Below are 17,904 nucleotides of genomic sequence, written 5' to 3' on the forward strand. Positions count from 1 at the left end.
GTATACCTGACCGATCTTAGGACTAATGTGTGGGCACATTATGTCTTAAGAGAGGGGGAGTGTAATGGTGGTCACTTTGTTTACTTGTTATTTATTCTATTTATTTGGGGAAATTGGTTAATGTTAGTATTATTTATAGTTCCGTAACTCTTTCTTCCGAGACCGGCCATGTAATTATTCTTGTCGGGACTTCCTGCCTCTTGCACGTGCCTGACATCCGGCCCGGCCGGGCTCGTTGTCCCTAGGAACTATAAGTATGACGTCACTCACCGGGTTCAGGGCAGTCTACACTTAAGATTTGAAATGAGCAGACGCTCATACCGTTTGGCTTGCAAATTTATATAGAACTTTACAATGACAAGTAGACTAGCCACCACCGTATATTTTATTATTCTTGTATGTAACTTATATTCAACCATAACGTATGTCTCTTAATAAACATCATCTTTATGTTTACGTGGTTTTAGTTGTCCAATATCCCAGTACTTGGGTAGACAACGGGAAAACGAAGCCAGTGGAAACTCCACTCCCGTTACAGTATATTAATTTCACCAGTGCGCTTGGGCAGTAAGTTAGTGCGCTTGGGCAGTAAGTTAGTGCGCTAAAGCTTTTAAAAGTACCCTTGGGAATTTTTCTGTAATCAAAAATTCATTAACTACTCTTACTATCAGACAAAGATCAACAATATTAGGTAACCTGATTGGTTTTCTTTAGAGTTAGAATGATCTACTTCAAGGTTATGACCTGATCTACAAACTATTCCAGTTTTTGCATATTTTAAAAAAACTGTAAAAGTGTCAGGCTTATCAAGCAAAAGACAATTTCTGCATGTACATAGTTGTTTTTTCAATGGAATTGTTGTCTTTTTACCAATAAAAAAATCTTGCTTGTGGGAAAAATATCAAGAAAATGTTATAAACACTTATTAAAGTGATTACATTTTAACTTCTAAAATTTCTTGTTTCAGTGATTTTAAAAGTCTGTGTGAAAATTTTTAATATTTCACAGCCAAAATCACTCGAGGAAGTGATTCTGAAATCACTTGTTTAAGTAGTACCCCTGACTGATAAACATCGCCTCGAGAACAATTTAGCATGTGTTCTTGTTCCCAAGTACAACTGTACCACTTCATGCCCCAAAAAGGTCTGTTACCAGCATGTATTCATTCCCAAATGAAAATCTATATTAAGAGTTTTTTTAAAAACTCACCTTTCCAGTTATATTGCCTTTAAATAGGATAAACGGGAGTACTCTTTTGGCGATGGCATTCAGGAATTCTCAATGATTTTATTGTCCAGTTGTAAGAAGTTGAATTGTGATATCATATTTGGTAAACTTGAATGTTAAGCTTTAAACAAATTACAGGTTGAACACTACATAGAATTATTCTGTTAAATTTGTGAGAAAGCTGACTGATTAATAACGTATAAAAAATGGAACCATATTTAATTCACTTGTAAAATCAGTGTCATAATCATCATAATTGAGGTGGTATGGGAGTGTAAATTAAAAATGATAGAATTTGTTCATACTTTGCCAAAACTAAGCATATATTGTGGTGCATGTATGTTCAAAAAAAAAAAAAAAATGATAGGTCACCGAGCATTTTCTCAAGCTACAGGTTGTGACAAAATGACACATTTTGTATGGATTATACAGGAGAAAACATCATTATATGATTAGAAGCTAAACTAAATGATAGAACTGTAAAGGTGTAATACCACCAAATCATAGTACGTCACATCCGGTTGCATAAGAAAAAGGGTTGAAAAAAATATTCCCTTGAATTTGACAGTTGTAGGAAATTAATCCTACATTTCATTGCAGTAAAAAATTTCTAAGTCATAAACATATATCTTGGGTGTTTCAAAGCACCCTTATTTTTATACGACCGCAAACAAATTTTTGTGGTCATATATTGGTATGACGTTGGCGTCGTCGTCGTCCGAAGACACATTAGTTTTCACACTCTAACTTTAGTTTTAGTGAATGGATCTCAATGAAATTTTACCATAAGGTTCAATACCACAAAAGGAAGGTGGGGATTGATTTTGGGGGTTATGGTACCCACAGTTAAGGAATAAGGGGCCAAAAATAAGCGTTTTTGTAACTTCCAGACATAACTTGTGTGTAAGTGTATGGATCTCTCTGACATTGTCCCACATGTCCCACAAGGTTCCATATCACAAAGGGAAAGCTGGAATTGAGTTTTGGGGTAATTGCCCAGAAAGTTTAGGAATAAGGGGCCATAAAGGGGCCAAAAATAAACATTTTTCTAGTTTTCAAACAATAACTTGTGTTTAAATGTATGGATCTCTCTGAAATTGTACTGCAAGGTACCATACCACAAAGAGAAGGCTGGGATTGATTTTGGGGGTAATTCCCTCAAATTTTTAGTAATTAGGGGCCATAAAAGGGCAAAAAAACAAGCATTTTTCTAGTTTCAGGACAATAACTTGTGTGTAAGTGTATGGATCTTTATGAAATTGTACTGCAAGGTTCCATATCACAAAAGGGAAAGCTGGGTTTGAATTTGGGGGTAATTGCCCTAAACATTTAGGAATTTGGGGCCAAAAAGGGGCCAAAAAACAAGCATTTTTCTAGTTTCCAGACAATAACTTGTGTTCAAGTGTATGGATCTCTCTGAAATTGTACTGCAAGGTACCATACCACAAAGGGAAAGCTTGGATTGAGTTTGGGGGTGATGAATCATAAGGGGGTTCAAAAAATTGGGGGGGATTTTTTTTTCCTTTTTTTTCTTTAAAATTTTCCATTTTAAATTGGTTATTTCTGATTTATATATAAAAGCAAATAATAATGATATGGTTTGAATAGGTAAATTAAAAATATTTAAGTTCTTAGACCACTTTCAGTCTGTGTGAGAAACCTATGCTGTATCAAATATTTAATTACAATCCATATTCAGTGCTGTATCTAGCTTGAATGTTGTGTCCATACTTGCCCCAACTGTTCAGGGTTCGACCTCTGCGGTCGTATCAAGCTGTGCCCCAGCGGAGCATTTTTTTTTATTTGGTGTTTCTATAGAATATTTTGGAAACTTGAGGTTACATGCATGGTTACTAAAGCTTGTACACAGGAAAAAAAGGGGTGAAATTTGATTGGTTAACTTCCAGTGATAGTTCTTCTTCTTCTTCTGGTAAGTGGCCACCGTCAACTGGTTTACTATTCTGCCACATTTTGGAGTGAGCGCATGAAATTTACACAAAAATAGGTGCAATTTAACTTTATATACAGGTGTTATTTTCTTATATGCAATGAAATGTTATGTGAATTTATTTTGTCTATAGTACTGGACAGGATAAAACTTTACTCATGCCAAGTATTTCTTGATTTGAAACAAAGATAAATTCTGCACAATTTTTTGAAAAGTGCAAATTTAACAAAGACTAATAGGGGAAAATCAATGGTGGTATTGCACCTAAAATAAAATACGAGAAGATAGCTTTTAGACAATGCTTTGAGAATATCAAAAGAAAAGATAGGGTCACCATACGTTTTTTCTGGCTAAAATATAAAATAGCAAAATTTCATGTAGATTCCTTCAGAAAATGCAATATTTCAGAGATACCTCCCCTTAAAATGCCAATTTAAAAATTTTAAAATCAAGCAAAAAAAATCTACTCTTGTAAAAATATTAATATTTATAAGTTGAAATCTTATAACATGTATAAATTTATTCTTTTAAATGAAATCACATTAGTTATCTGCATTCCTCATCAATTTTGCTAATTTGATTGAAAATCTGGACCTTAGCTATAGGTTCTCTGTTATTTACAATCCAAGATGGCAAAAGACACCCATACTACCTTAATTATCAGTAATTTGGTTGAAACAATAAACACAATTGCATAACTCTTACCTGAGCATTTTCTGATATAAATTTATTGTATATTCACTATTATATAGCTATCCCTCATGAAAAAAAAATTCTGAATATTGTCTGAATTTGTCTGAAAATGTCTGAATTTTTTCTGAAATTGTCTTACATGATAAATGATGTCTGAATTTTTCTGAATCCCGATATTTCTATTCTGAATTGATGCTGACAATTCTGAATTTTTGCTGAATATTTCTGAATCAATAAGAATTTTATTCAGACAAATTCAGAACTTCTGAAAGTGTCTGAATTGTTCTGAAAGTGTCAGAATTATGTTCAAGAAGGTAAGACGAATTAAGAATCTGTCTGTATCAGTAAGAATATGATTCAGACAAATTCAGAACTTCTGAAAAATGTCTTAATTTTTCTTAATGTGTCAGAACTATGTTTAATAAATTGTTGACACAGAGATGACTAACCTTTTTGTTATGTTGACACTAAAATGTAAATGTTGAAATCAAAATAGTAATAGTTAAACAAAATATTCAAAGTATATGAACCATGACTGAAGCTACAGGGCCAAACAATCTCCATGGAAATGAAATGTGCCAATGCTAATACATATGCATACCAATTATCAATAGACCATGACAGATAGAGCAGGGTCAGATTATCTCCATGTAAATGAGATGTACCAATGCCAGTTAAACTGCATACCAAATAGCATTGACATATCATAATGCATTAACTGACCTTATCATAAACTAATACAGTTGTAAACTTAGCAAAAGTTTCAAAATCTATAGACCATGACTGAGGGGGTAGGGTCAAATAATCTCAATGGAAATGAGGATGTATTTATTATGCTAGTTCAACTAGTGGTTCCCCAAAAACTGACCTAATCACAAACTAATACATGAAGACTTAGCAAAAGTGTCAAAGTCAGTAGACCATGACAGAGGGTGCAGGGTCAAATAATTTCCATGGAAATGAGATGCACCAATGCTAGTTTAACTGCATACCAAATATCATTGACCTACCTCTAGAAGTTCCCCATAACCTGACCTTATCAAACTAATACATGTAAACTAAGCAAAAGTTTCTCAGTCACAAATTAACTTGTAATACGTTGTTCAAAGCCACTGCCGCCGCCGATGCCGGAAACAGCATATACCTATGTCTCGATTTTTGGTTTCTTCAAGGACAGACAAAACTGTAAGAATTATCTTTTCTGTATTCCCGTGTATAACGAAATTTTCAATGTGCAAAAATATCAAGTATAACAGAATAAAGTGGGTTTCATTGGGGTCTAAGCGTAACGCGGGATTGGCCGATTTGTTTTAAGCGCGACACGTGAAAGTCAAATAATTAACGGCGTGAAAACGGGAAATTACATGCGCTATTATGGCAACGAGAAGCGGGATACGGGATTCTCACTAAACAATAAGCCGGATCCGGGATCAGACTCCCCCCCCGAATGAGACCCCCAATAAAAGGAATACCATTTTGTAAATGAAACAAAGAGAAATGTCGTTCTTAGCAATTATATCAGTTGATTGCAAACATGTTGCTCCGTGAAATAGGACCCCATTGATATATTCGAAATTCCTAAGAAGTGACCCATTTTAGGTACAGAGGTGTTGCTGGTATTACAAACCCCATTCATCTTCATTCATTTATTTCTTAGTTATCACCAGGAACATAGTTCCCAGATTATCACATATATACAATTTGGATCTGATCTAATTGAAAGATACCCGTTGAAAGCGGTACAGTATATATGGAGAGCCGAAGACCCCCATTATTTTGATACTCTTTCGAGGTCAAAACAGATGACGTACTCAAACGAAAGAATAGCTTAACGATGTAAAATGTTTTCAGACAATTACAGACAAGAGGAAAAAAGAAAATATGGAATATTCGTTGACGAGTGTTAATAAAAATTAAATACTGATGTCTGGAATGTTTTTTATATTAAAAAAAAAAGGTAAATGGTTTCTATGAAACCATGTGTCTCGCACTTTTGCTACTGTCAGAATAAAAGTGCATTGTTGTTTGTCAAAAACATACGTCCACTTCGGGAGTTACCATTTGATTTTTAGGGGTGGGGGTGGGGGTTAAGATGAAAAATGTTGTCCTGCATTTTATTTAGTTGTAATCTCTGTCCTGCCTTCTTTTTTTCGCTCTAATCAGTCCTGCCATTTTTTATCCTGACTTTTTTATATAAATTTTCATCCTGCCTTTTTTTTGCCAAGTTGCTCATCGTGTCTTTTTTTACTCAAAACTCTTTTTTTTTTCAAATTCCATCCTACCCCCCCCCCCCCCCTTCCCCCCTAAACATCAAATGGTAGCTCCTTTATTAGTAAAATTACAGGAATTTTTTTTCTACTACTATTTCTAGATCTTGAGATAAAAGTGTAAGCCAAGTGATAACATTCTAATATCGTTATTTCTTTTTTTAAAGAAAATGAAAATTTCGGCACTACTTTCATCAGCAATGTTTTGTTTTCAATAAATTCAACAAATATAAAAGTTTGGGTGAATAACAAACAGTTTTCATCAGATTCAGATCGCCCTTATTCATTGTTTTTTTTCACCGACAAGTTTGAAAATTCCAAAAAAGATTAAATCATTGATCTACTGAGTAAAAGTCAATTCCGTTTTTAAAAGGTAATATTTATTGCAGAAATTATGCAATCAACTAACTTGACATCGCTTACAAAAATTTCGTTTTTTAAACGATTTGTTTATTGCATAAATTATACAACCAACTACTTGAGCATTGGAACTTGACATCGCTTACAAAATAGAAATGTTAAACATAACTGACATCGAAATACAAAAGCGTGTCGACTGCACGAGGTAACATTGGTGGGAAATTTAGATATCGGGTTAAATGTTTACTTGATTGACAGGAATCAATTATCGTTGAGGCTCCAGTAGGGAAAATATGATGAAGTTGCCATTATTATAAAGTGGATTATATACGATCAGTTCAAACAGGGACAGCCTATACTAACGATTTGGTACCCAACCAGATTTTATGTTCGGACTCCAGGACGTTTTTCTCACAAGGACTCGGTTAGCAGGTTAATTGTGTTTATGATAAATGCCTAAAAAAAACCCGTTTTTCCTGTCCAATTGTATAACTTCCTACGTAAATACGACTGTGGTAAATACCTGGGACTATTACAATAACAGTTAGTATAATAGTCCCAGTAAATACATTATAAACGTATTTAACGTCGGTTAATTAACTTTCCATATTAGATTCAGAAATAAGGTACGAATTTCCTTGTATGATTTATTTACTCTGCCTACGATTTAATAGAACTTATCGGTGAGCGTAACAGACTATAATCCGGAAAATGATCCGGAGTCGGTTTTCATGTTAAAACACTGCTGAGATCTAGAACTTGTGACGCAGACGACGAAAGAACGCTGCAGAACAGATAAACAAGAACCTTTGTATATATAAAACAGCTTCATAATCATAGGAAAAGATGACGTCTGCCATTCAGAAGATGGTTTTCAACTTGCCCAGAAAATTGACTTAACAACTTGTGAACTGTCAGTGTCAATCCAACCGCACATACAACTAATGCATGAATGAACTATCCACCACAGGCTAAGAACAATGTCTCCAAACGGGTATGATGAGTCCATTGACAATTTTTTGATTTGGAAACGGCCATTTAATATTGTGGGTGGGAGCAGGGGATTTGGAAAATGAATAATCTTGCCTTGCCCTTAAAGATATCAGAATGAAAAATTATTTTACCCACCAAAATAAAGGATATTTAAGACTTTATGTGTGAAAATATTTTTTTTGACAACAAAAAAATAAAACAATCGGGAATCACAAAATAAATATTCCAAAATTCATCCTGCCTCCCCCTGTAACAGAATATTGAATGGTTGTACCCTTATACAGTCAGATTATACCATATTTATTCAATGCAAAATTCAAAACAACATGTAATATGATATGGGTAAACATAGTCCCAATCATTATGAGGTCTTTTAGTTTTAAGGCTTATGTTTAGTCTTGCTGGGAGGAAGCAAGGTGTCACAGAAAAGCAATGAAATGACTTACCATACAATATACAATAATGTCAATATAAAAATAAGATCTGATTGCCAATGAGACAATTCTCCACTGCTACTGGAGACCAAATGACATCAAAGTAAGGAACAATAGGTCAATGTCTGACAATTACTGATTTTTAATAAAGATTTCACAAAAAGTGTTACTGTAAATTCAGAAATTAATGCAATGTTTTTATTATTGCGAAAAATGCGACAGGGTTGTAATCGCAATAATTTAAACTCACATTAATGATTTTGAAATTTTGTATATGAAGTAAACATGATTTGTCTCAATATCGCAAAATCTAAAATCACGCTTTAGTCGAAAATGACAATATCTCAATAATAAATGCACGCAATAATTTCTGAATTTACAGTATTTTAATTACAAATTACAATACACCTTATCACTATTTGTCGGCCATTACTGGACATCACACAGGTTCCCGTTAAATTTTGACGTCATAATACAAAATATCTGATGCCACAATGGAAAAGTGATTGTTGTATGAGGTCAATAGTTAAAGCGGGACAGATTCTCGGGTCAGGCGGGAATAGTGATAAGGTGTATATAAAAAAGAGACCAAATGACACGGAAATTAACAACTATAGGTCACTGTACGGCCTTCAACAATGAGAAAAACCCATACCACATAGTCAGCTATAAAAGGCCCCAAAATGACAAATGTAAAACAATTCAAATGAGAAAACAAACGGCCTAATTTATGTACAAAAAGAGAAAGAAAAACAAATATGTTACCCATCAACAAACGACAACCACTGAATTACAGGCTCCTGACTTGGGAAAGGCACATACATACATAATGTGGCAGGTTAAACATGTTAGCGGGATCCCTCCCCCCTCCAAACCTGGGACAGTGGTGTACCAGTACAACATAAGAACGAACTATAAAAATCAGTTGAAAAAGGCGCTTAACTCATCAGATGGATACAAATAAAATACATCTAACAACAACACGGAGTGGACGTGGCCGGGTACTTGTATATCCCAACAACAAAAAGACACTAAGTACTGATCTGAGAGTACTTGAAGTTACTGACAGCTAGTTCAAAGCCACTAAAAACTAATAAAAAAAATCATGCATCTAAGACTAAATACAAGTATATCATTATGCACTTCCTAATTTTCTTATTTTTGTGACTTGTGTGTGGACCATACAACTTATAGCTATTTGTCCACCATGACTGGACATCATAAAGGTTCCTGTAAAATTTTTATGTCACTATTTAACTATGAGGCAAACCTATACCATTTATTGGACGGCTACATGTATAATTGGTCCTGACAAGAAAAATATGAAACAATTCAATTGAGAAAATTGAAAGTCCAATTTATTACAAAACAATTAACGAAAACAAGAGATAATTGACAGTACATGAAACAACAACAACCACTGAACTACAGGCTCCTGACTTTGGACAGGCACATATAGAATGTGGAGGAGTTAAACTAAATTTGAACGCACCAACCGGGACAGTGGTGTTATGGCACAACATTCGAACAAACTATGCAAAACATTAAAAGAAAAACAAATATGACAAACAGCACAACAACCACTCAATTACAGGCTCCTGACTTGGTACAGGCACATAGAATATGGTACAATTATTGTAGGCTATTAAATACCTACCCTAACTTTTTTTTTAGATGTAACTAGAACCACACATACTATTTTATAGAGTACATAGGTATTGAACAGATTGTTGTAGCTTAAATGTGCATGTGTTTAAAAGTAATATTTAGTATGGTTTTAATTGACTGATAACAAAATCAATATTTATACCAATAAAAAACAATATTCACTTCTTTTAAAAGAACTGGTCCATTTGAAGTTAGATGAAAGATGATCTGCATCATTGCGTTTATGATAATGTGGGGAAATACCAATTGTTTTGAGGTAAGAATGACACAGAAGAGACACAAAATAAATCACAGCAACCTTACAATTTATAAGAATATACAAATATTTGATTTTTCACCTTGGCATAGTCGATCAGTATATTTAGTGCCAAAATCATATAGCGTAAGCTCTATGAAAATAGTACTTGTCAAACAATGAAAACTTTGTGAAAATTAATTTCTAACTATATATTTACACTAAAAATGGTTATGCTACTTGTAATGATCACAGTTTATGATTGACCTATTTACTTTTCTAACTTGAATTCATAATGGATAATGCAAAAAACAATTATTTTGTCTAAACAGTAACGTAAATGTCAAAGAAACAGGAACCCAAAAACACAAATAATCAAAAACGTTTTGAATGCAACATAGATTTTACAACAATAAACAGAGGTGCTACCGTGTATACATGCTCTTCTGTATTAACCGTACATCAATAAGATGCACACCTTGACCCTATATAACTTTCAATGTCAATTTTTTCAATTTCAAACATTTACGGGGGGACTGTAACCCTAACACATTTATGCCATTTAGGAACAAGCACTGATAAAGTAAGACTGATTCCCTAGTAGTAACCAGATAAACCTGCATAAAAAATGTTAGTAAAATTAAATGAAATTGCCTACCTACCTACCCTATTTTTATAAGCCCATTTATGGGATGTATTATGGTATACCGTTGTCCGTCTGTCCGTCCGTTGACAACATGTCAGACAATAACTCAAAAACGCTTGAACCAATTGGCATGAAACTTTGGTGAATTGTTAATATCTATTGACATTAGCTCCCTTTCGGTTTTTTATAGATTTTGAGTTTGTGTTTTTGTTGTTTTTTTTTCCATTAAAAAAGGGGGATTTTCGTGTGTGCAATTCAAACCATATTTTAATGAAATACATATATCAAAATTTTATTGCAATGCCTTGACAAGTGTAAAAATCAGTTCAAAACAAACTATTTTTAAATGAGTTTTTCCTGTTGCAAATATAAATTAGGTAAAAAATTGAAATTGTAAGCAATCTCAACTTGCATTGTAGGAGAATAATAAAATTTATTGTGAAATTTGTATAAGCAATATATGGGACAAGTCGAAATATCAGAGGTTATGAATTATTTTAACAGGCATGACAGGAGTTAAGTCTCTTAGAAATGTTAATTTAATATAGAAAATAGCACTCATATGTACAATTCATGCCAGATTTTTATAAAATGTATATCAATGGCTTACATCATCAATGTCAAGAGTTGGATTTAGGGAAATAGAAAGAAATATTATAGAGAATTACTAACAGTTCAAACAAGAATTTGTGGAATTTTAGTTATTGTCCCTGGGCAGACAAGACATATGCTTGTTTTTTATTTACTCAGGTATAAGATACCTGCACCTACTTGATATAATTTTTATGTGAAATGATCCATTCTATTTTGAAGGGAATTTACTCATAAAGAAAAGAGAGCTGGAGACTCCGAGAGGCAGGAAAAGAACAGACCAGGGAATCACAGATCCATATCAGATAATAAAATTGAATCGAAAATTTAAAGTTTGAATTTTATGTTATTGAAAGTATTAATTTACAAACTTCCTGAAAATTTGGATTTTTTTATTATTGTTTAGAGGCTATGGATATTTGACCATCATCAATGTGTAAGCACATTGATTTTCATTCAACTTCAAGAACTTCTTTTTAGATTTTTAGGGGAATTTCTGTTGTATAAGTTTCAAAGTTTTGTATGGATATCCACATTTTGAATCATTCTGAATGTTTTCTGAATATATCTGAATCCTTCTGAATCTGTGTGAATCCATCTGAATGTTGTCTGGATATTTCTGAATGTTGTCTGGATGTTTCTGAATGTTGTCTGATTATTTCTTAATCTTTCTGATTAAGTTCAGAATTTTTCTGAATTCATTCTGAATAATGTCTTAATTTATTCTTACATTATTCTGATTTGTGTCTGAATGCTATTCTGATTTTTGTCTGAATGTTTGTATGAAAATTCTGAATTTTTCCTTAAAAGTCCGAAATCCAGCAAAAATTCAGACATTTGCATAAATGTAAATTATTATAGCCATTCAGACATTATTCAGAAAAAAATAAGAAAAATTAAGAATACTTGTCAGACAGAATTCAGACACCATTTTTTCATGAGGGATTTAACAGTAATTGGAATTATCTCAGCGTTAGGTAATTGTGCATGTATATTTGAAATTAAATACAGGAAATGTATTTTTTCCTTAATGAAGAATGAACACCAATTTAGATAAAAAATAGTAATTTATTTTTGTTGTTGTTGAGAAAGAGCATTTTTAATGCCTCTTTAAATTATTAAGCCAATTATTATTAATGGCATATAAAAAATATGCTACACATTTGAAGATTTCCCTTAACATGCTTAACATTCTTTCAAAATCATTGAATTTAAAATGTTTCTAAAAAAAGAATATGTTAGAAAATCTGCCAGTGTCTTCAATTGAAATACCAAAATAATTTGCATCAATATTGCAAAATTCTCCATCTTTGGGCAATAGAATAGAAATTTTACAATGAGATTATGAAAATGAAAATAAAAGAAATATTGAAAGTATGGTAAGAAAAAATGTCAAGACTAGCTACAAAATTGGCTGGATCACAACATCCATGATGCTATGATTTAATTTCTTGTCTCTTCTGCAACCAAAGGGATTACTATTCAGTGGATAACTATATTTGATATGGGTTCCTTGCAATGTCTACATGTCTGTAGGCCAGGTTCACCTGACCTAGACCTCATTTCATGGATCAGTGATCAAGGTTAAAGTTACCTGATTAGGTAGCAATACACAGTTAGGAGTTTGGTTTCGCATTTTGGCCCCGGTGGATTTTTCAAATATGAAAGTTATTGTGTAATAAAATTCATTTTTAGACAGCTGAGTACTAATTTAGCCTTCAAAGGTGGTTTATAAGAACATCAAGATTATTTTTTACATGTTTTATGGGCTATTTTCTGTTTGACTCTCCGTATTTTCATAGCTAGACCGGTCATCGGTCCAGAAATTAATGTAATGTTTACAAACACTATTTTTCTACACGAAGTTTTTGACGCAATTTTACAAAAAAATGAGACGAAAGACATATGATTTTCATTGGATTTATTGAAAGATATATGTAAACAGTTTCAGAAAAGGTATTACTTGAAGTGATTGAAATTCTACTTTTGGTCAAATTTTGGGGAAATATGTGACATCTTTTCCCCCCTTTTTGCTATATTTTATAACAAAAAAATGCAGATTGTTGCCATGGATACACCAAGGAGAAATTATATTTTACCATTTCATATACTGGATATGAAATCTATGGAAGATTCTGATTACATACATATGCACATATATGACACAAAACAGTAAGCTTAATATTGCAAGAAGGCAATGAAAAGGGGATGGTAAAATTTATGAGGGAAAATTTTAATATTTTTTCCTAACTGTTTATTGCTACCTTATGGCATACTTACCAAGCTCAGAATTGTACAATTTAAGACTTTTCATACCACAAATCTATTGATATTTAGATTCTAAATCAACTTCTGATGGGATTAAGCGTTTAAGAATGACAATACATGTCAATTTTATTGTTTACAGTCCTTAGCAACCAAAATTAGACATTTTGACACAAGGCTTATAATTGTACTCTATTTGCTTAACCCTTGCTTCTGTAGGATTGCGCAGTATGTAGTAGCCTAAGTATTGAATGTTTTGTATTTTTTCTTGCGAATATATCAAATTATTATTTTTATCAAGATTTCATGTTACATTTTGACATATATTAAATGTATAGTTGATTCAGCTGTAAGAAATTGATTCCCCATTACCAAGTGTTTTAATCAAGTCTTTGGTATACATTAAACATAAAGATTAACATTTTCATGCTTGAAATTGTTAAATTTTGTACAATTTTGCATCATCAGAGGTTTTATAAAGATTTTCAACATTAAAAAACTGACAAAAGAGGTATAGTTTTTAAGATTTTGCCAAAAATTGAGGTAGAAACAAGATTTTACACTTTGACTTGGCACCTTTCTTTAAATCAGTTTTTGTCGCGTTTCAGTGTCAACTGCTAACCTTCATAAAATATTCATTACTCAACCAATTTTCAAAAATAAAAGGCCATTTTACTCGTTTTAGCTAGCAGAACACAGAAAATTAGTTAAAGGGGAGAATTTGAAAAAAATATTTACTATTAAGGTAGCAATACACAGTTAGGAGTTTGGTTTCGCATTTTGGCCCCGGTGGATTTTTCAAATATGAAAGTTATTGTGTAATAAAATTCATTTTTAGACAGCTGAGTACTAATTTAGCCTTCAAAGGTGGTTTATAAGAACATCAAGATTATTTTTTACATGTTTTATGGGCTATTTTCTGTTTGACTCTCCGTATTTTCATAGCTAGACCGGTCATCGGTCCAGAAATTAATGTAATGTTTACAAACACTATTTTTCTACACGAAGTTTTTGACGCAATTTTACAAAAAAATGAGACGAAAGACATATGATTTTCATTGGATTTATTGAAAGATATATGTAAACAGTTTCAGAAAAGGTATTACTTGAAGTGATTGAAATTCTACTTTTGGTCAAATTTTGGGGAAATATGTGACATCTTTTCCCCCCTTTTTGCTATATTTTATAACAAAAAAATGCAGATTGTTGCCATGGATACACCAAGGAGAAATTATATTTTACCATTTCATATACTGGATATGAAATCTATGGAAGATTCTGATTACATACATATGCACATATATGACACAAACAGTAAGCTTAATATTGCAAGAAGGCAATGAAAAGGGGATGGTAAAATTTATGAGGGAAAATTTTAATATTTTTTCCTAACTGTTTATTGCTACCTTAGGTGTGTTTCTCATTTACTATATTCAGTAGGTCAGTCATATGTGTTGTATGGAATGATTATAAGATGTACATGTCTGTCTATCAGGTATCATTTGTCCTTGACCTGATTATTATAGTTCATTGGTGAAAGTTAAGTTTCTGATGTAGGTCAACTATATTTGGTGTATGGAATGATTGTAAGGTGTACATGTCTGTCTAGCAGGGTTCATCTGACCTTGACTACATTTTTCATGGTTCATTGGTAAGATTTAGTTTTCCTTGTTAAGTTTGGTTCTTAGATAAAGTAATATAGGTCCAATATATTTGGTACATGGAATAAGCTTATGGTATACATTTAAAATAAGAAGATGTGGTATGATTACTGAGACAAATCTCACTCAGAGACTAAATGACAGAAGTTAACAACTAATAGGTCATGGTACAGCCTTCAACAATGAGCAAAACCCATAACACAGTCAGCATATGGTGTACATGTCTGTCTGGCATGTTTCATTTGAACTTTACTTCATTTTTATGGTTCATTGGTCAAGATTTAGTTTTCCTGGTTAAGTCTGTTTCTAATTAGTTACTATAAGAAATAGGTTAACCATATTTGGTGCAAGGAATGATTGGAAGGTGCACATGTCTGTCTGTCATGTATCACCTGACCTTGACCTCATTTTTATGGTTCATCAACAAATTCATTGGTCAATGTTAAGTTTTCATGGTTTGGTTTGTATCTTTGATACAATATACAAAAGGTCAACTACATTAAGTGTATGGAATTATTGTAATGTGTACATGTCTGTCTGTCTTGGTTTATTCAGGGTTTAAGCTAGGATTTTGAGAGCTTTAGTCACTTTTGTGTGGGATGAAAATCAACCTTATTTTGGGTAGCAGCAAGGTACCTAGGATGTATATGACTATCGATACATCTTTGTCAGACTTTGAAGGATTTGGCATACTAGGCAGTTACTGCATGATTTGACTGATGTGGCACTTTTAATACGAAGATAAGGATAGAAGATCTAGAAATCTAGTTCACAATTTCACTTCAGTTAGTTTCAGGGTACATTCCCAATCAGCAAAAGTTGGGATCCATTTTTTTTTTTAAACCAGGAATCACAGCATAAATGAACTTGTAAGGACTATTTCACTGCATTATTCATACTCATTATCCTTGAAAACGTTTTAAAGCGATATTTAGAATTAATTCTATAAAGTTGGAACCAAGGATTTGTACAAATCCTTATTGGAACAATTCTAATGACTTTAACATGTTTAAATTGTAAATTTATCATGAATAGATCACGTTTACTTTCGATTTCCAAATGAAATGAAAACGGGAAGTGACAAGTGGATAATAAATTCAGAATGAATCCGGATTCATCTACGGATTGGTTTGTGTTTAAAAAAGGCAGGAAATTATCATTTATTTAAATTAAATTTGCTAAATAAGAACTATATTTGTCTCTCTCGTTTAGTTTGATACTTAAATATTTCGTATTTTACGTTTTAGTGTCTTTAAATTCATAAGAATACTTTCGCGCATGCGCAGTTCATCTTAAAGGAAGCACCTGTTTGACTCGTGAAAACATTTCTGAATGTTATGAATAAAGTTAGATCTTATTAATCGAAATTGTCGAAAGTTTTTGATTAAAAGTTATACCAAATATGACGAAAATACGTTCATTTGATGAAACTACGACAAGCGAACTGCAAATTGTGATCGTTTGAGAAATATTGAAATTAAAATGCGAACTGTCCGTGGGAAAACTCAAATGACGAAACTAGGACAAAAGAACTGCAAATTGTTCTCGTTTGATAAATATTGAAATTGAAATGCCGACTGACTGATTTTACTGGGGAAACGAAAATAATTTTGATGATCAATTATGAGGTTGATTAAATAATTAACGGATTAGTGACCCATCCGATGGCGATAAGCGGATTATCTGTAATCACAACTTATAACACCTGTTGTAAATGTTAATTAGCTGAGGGTCATAAACTTGTCAGAAACAATAAGACAGGTAGAATTTATAGTATTTTCATGCGAAAATATATTTACTCTTTCCAAATTTAAGTGACGAAATTGATTTGGAATACTTTCGTCATTTTGAAAACCGTTTCGTAAATGACGAAAATGACGAGCGCTAGCAAAATCACTGGTTTATTTGACCTTGACATTATTGTCACCAATCATTGATAATGTTAAGTTTATGTGATACTTGTAGCAGAGTTCTCGAAAAGTGGTGGTCTTTAGGTTTCGACCACCAAAATTTTGCAAAGGACTGACACAATGTTGTTATTTTGCAATAGAAATTGTAGCGAGGACCAGCAGGCAAAAATAGATTTTGAGAACTCTGTTGTAGTAAAATCTTTATTTTTATGCCCCCGCCGTAGCGGATGGGGCATTAAGTTTTACCCTTGTCCGTCTGTACGTCCATCCGTCCGTATGTACGTCCCAAAGTTGGTTTCCGTTCTCTAACTTTAGTTTGCCTCAACCAAATGTTATGAAACTTATACACAATGCTTATTACCACAAAACACAGATTGAGTTTGAATTTTGGCGGCGTCACTATAACTGTTCTAGAGTTATGCCCCTTTATAAATGGAAAAATTGCTGAATTTTTTGTTTCCGTTTTCTTACTTTAGTCTGCCTCAACCAAATGTTATGAAACGTATACACAATGCTTATTACCACATAATACAGATCAAGTTCGAAATTGGGTGGCATCACTTGTACTGTTCTTGAGTTATGCCCCTTTATAAACATAAAAACTGCTGAATTTTTCGTTTCCGTTCTCTAACTTTAGTTTGCCTCAACCAAATGTTATGAAACTTATACACAATGCTTATTACCACAAAACACAGATCAAATTTGAATTTTGGTGGTGTCACTATAACCGTTCTAGAGTTATGCCCCTTTACAAATGGAAAAATTTCTGAATTTTTCTTTTCCATTCTCTAACTTTAGTTTGCCTCTACCAAATGTTATGAAACGTATACACAATGCTTATTACAACATAAAACAGATCAAGTTCGAAATTGGGTGGCGTCACTTTTACTGTTCTTGAGTTATGCCCCTTTATAAACATAAAAACTGCTGAATTTTTCGTTTCCGTTCTCTAACTTTAGTTTGCCTCAACCAAATGTTATGAAACTCATACACAATGCTTATTACC

At 32.8% G+C, this 17,904-nt stretch overlaps 1 protein-coding gene and 1 long non-coding RNA gene across 2 annotated transcripts in view; one reads left to right on the top strand and one right to left on the bottom strand.

Annotated features, from left to right (window-relative positions):
* Positions 1-2,885, bottom strand: part of LOC127729452 (uncharacterized) — a 140,395-nt gene extending 137,510 nt beyond the window's left edge. Inside the window, exon 1 of the long non-coding RNA XR_007994637.1 lies at positions 1,976-2,885. This is a non-coding gene — a long non-coding RNA (uncharacterized LOC127729452). The remainder of the gene's footprint in view (positions 1-1,975) is intronic.
* LOC127729439 (G-protein-signaling modulator 2-like) overlaps positions 1-17,904 on the top strand; it is a 94,074-nt gene that overhangs the window by 6,813 nt on the left and 69,357 nt on the right. The gene's annotated exons all lie outside the window — the stretch shown is intronic.

Source organism: Mytilus californianus, unplaced genomic scaffold (assembly GCF_021869535.1).
Source record: "Mytilus californianus isolate M0D057914Y unplaced genomic scaffold, xbMytCali1.0.p SCAF_2, whole genome shotgun sequence".
In the NCBI taxonomy this organism is placed as follows: Eukaryota; Metazoa; Mollusca; class Bivalvia; order Mytilida; family Mytilidae; genus Mytilus; species Mytilus californianus.